Source organism: Camellia sinensis, unplaced genomic scaffold (assembly GCF_055761805.1).
Source record: "Camellia sinensis isolate YWXY unplaced genomic scaffold, ASM5576180v1 Unanchor386, whole genome shotgun sequence".
NCBI lineage: Eukaryota > Viridiplantae > Streptophyta > Magnoliopsida > Ericales > Theaceae > Camellia > Camellia sinensis.
Genome location: NW_028129264.1, coordinates 1 through 2,500, shown reverse-complemented (window position 1 = coordinate 2,500; position 2,500 = coordinate 1).

Genomic DNA, 2,500 nt, shown 5'->3' with positions numbered 1-2,500 from the left:
CAAACGTGTAGTGATTTTTACTGATAACCGGGGAAATACCGATCCTAATAATAAGGATACTAATAATTCTAATAAAAGAGACGAAGTAGCTTTGATACGATATTCGCAACAATCTGATTTTCGTCGAGACATAATCAAAGGTTCAATGCGAGCCCAAAGATGTAAAACAGTTATTTGGGAATTTTTTCAAGCAAATGCACATTCTCCGCTTTTTTTGGACAGAATAGACAAATCACACCCTTTTTTTTTTGATATCTCCGAACTGATAAAACTCATTTTTAGAAATTGTATAGGAAAGGGAGCAGAATTCAAAATTTCAGATTATACAGAAGAAGAAATAAAAGAAAGGGAAAAAAAGGAAAAGGACAAAAAAGAAGAGAACAAAAGAAAAGAGAAAGCGCGGATAGAAGTAGCAGAAGCCTGGGATACCATTCCATTTGCTCAAGTAATAAGAGGTTCCATGTTAATAACTCAATCGATTCTTAGAAAATATATTATATTACCGTCATTGATAATAGCTAAAAATATTGGCCGTATGCTATTATTACAATTTCCTGAGTGGTCTGAGGATTTAAATGAATGGAATAAAGAAATGCATGTTAAATGCACCTATAATGGTGTTCAATTATCAGAAACAGAATTTCCGAAAAATTGGTTAATAGACGGTATTCAAATAAAGATGCTATTTCCTTTCTGTCTGAAACCCTGGCACAGATCTAAGCCACGGTCCTCTCATATAGATCGAATCAAAAAGAAAGGACAAAAAGATGATTTTTTTTTTTTAACGGTTTGGGGAATGGAAGCTGAACTTCCTTTTGGTTCTCCCCAAAAACGGCCTTCCTTTTTTGAACCCATTTTTAAGAAACTCGAAAAAAAAATTGGAAAATTGAAAAAAAAGTATTTTATATTTCTAAAAGTTTTAAAAGAAAGAACAAAATTTCTAAATATCTCAAAAAAAACAAAAAAATGGATTATCAAGGGCATTCCGTTTTTAAAAAAAATAAAAAAAGAACTCTCAAAAGTAAATCCAATTCTATTATTTAGATTGAGAGAAATATATAAATCAAGCGAAACTAAAAAAAAAAAAGAAAAAGATTCTATAACCCGCAATCATATAATTCATAAATCCTTTAGTCGAATTCAATCTACATATTGGACAAATTTTTTACTGACAGAAAAAAAAAATGAAAGATCTGACTGATAGAACAAGCACAATCAGAAATCAAATAAAAAGAATTACAAAAAATAAAAAAAAAGTGACTCCAGAAATAAATGATAGTCCTAATAAAACAAGTTATAATGCTAAAAGATTGGAATCACCAAATTGGCAAATATTAAAAAGAAGAAATACTCGATTAATCCGTAAATTACATTATTTTATAAAATTTTTCACTGAAAGGATATACGCAGATATCCTTCTATCTATTATTAATATTCCCAGAATTAATATACAACTTTTTGTTGAATCAACAAAAAAAATGATTGATAAATCCATTTACAATAATAAAAAAAATAAAAAAAGAATTAATAAAACAAATCAAAATAAAATGAATTTTATTTCGACTATAAAAAAGTCACTTTATAATATTAGTAATAAGAATTCACAGAATTTTTTTGACTTATCCTCCTTGTCACAAGCATATGTATTTTACAAAATATCACAAACACAAGTTCTTAACTTGTATAAGTTAAGATCTATTCTTCAATATCACGGAACGTCTTTTTTTCTTAAGACTTCAATAAAAGATTATTTTGGAAAACAAGGAATAATTCATTATGAATTAAGACATAAGAAACTTCGGAATTCTGGAATAAATCAATGGAAAAACTGGTTAAGAGGTCATTATCAATACCATTTATCTCAGATTAGATGGTCTAGATTAATAGCAGCAAAATGGAAAAATAGAATCAATAAATGTCGTACAATTCAAAATCAAGATTTAAACAAAGAGAATTCATATGAAAAAGACCTATTAATTCATTACAAAAAACAAAACGATTACGAAGTATATTCATTACCAAATCAAAATGAGAATTTTCAAAAATACTATAGATATAATCTTTTATCTTATAGATCTATTAATTATGAAAATAAGAGGGACCCATATATTTATGGATCACCATTCCAAGTAAATAAGAATCGAGAGAGTTTTTATAATTACAACACACATAAACATAAGGGCAAATTTTTTGATATACTAGGGGATATCCCTATCAAAAATTATTTAGGAAAAAGTGATATTATGTATATGGAAAAAAATCCGGATCGAAAATATTTTGATTGGAAAATTCTCCATTTTTGTCTTAAAAAGAAAATCGATATTGAGGCCTGGATCAAGATCGATACCAACAAGAATAAAAATACTAAAACCGGGACTAATAATTATCAAATAATTGATAAAATTGATAAAAAAGATCTTTTTTATCTTACGATTCCTCAGGATCAAGAAATCAATTCACCCAATCAAAAAAAAATATTTTTTGATTGGATGGGAATGAA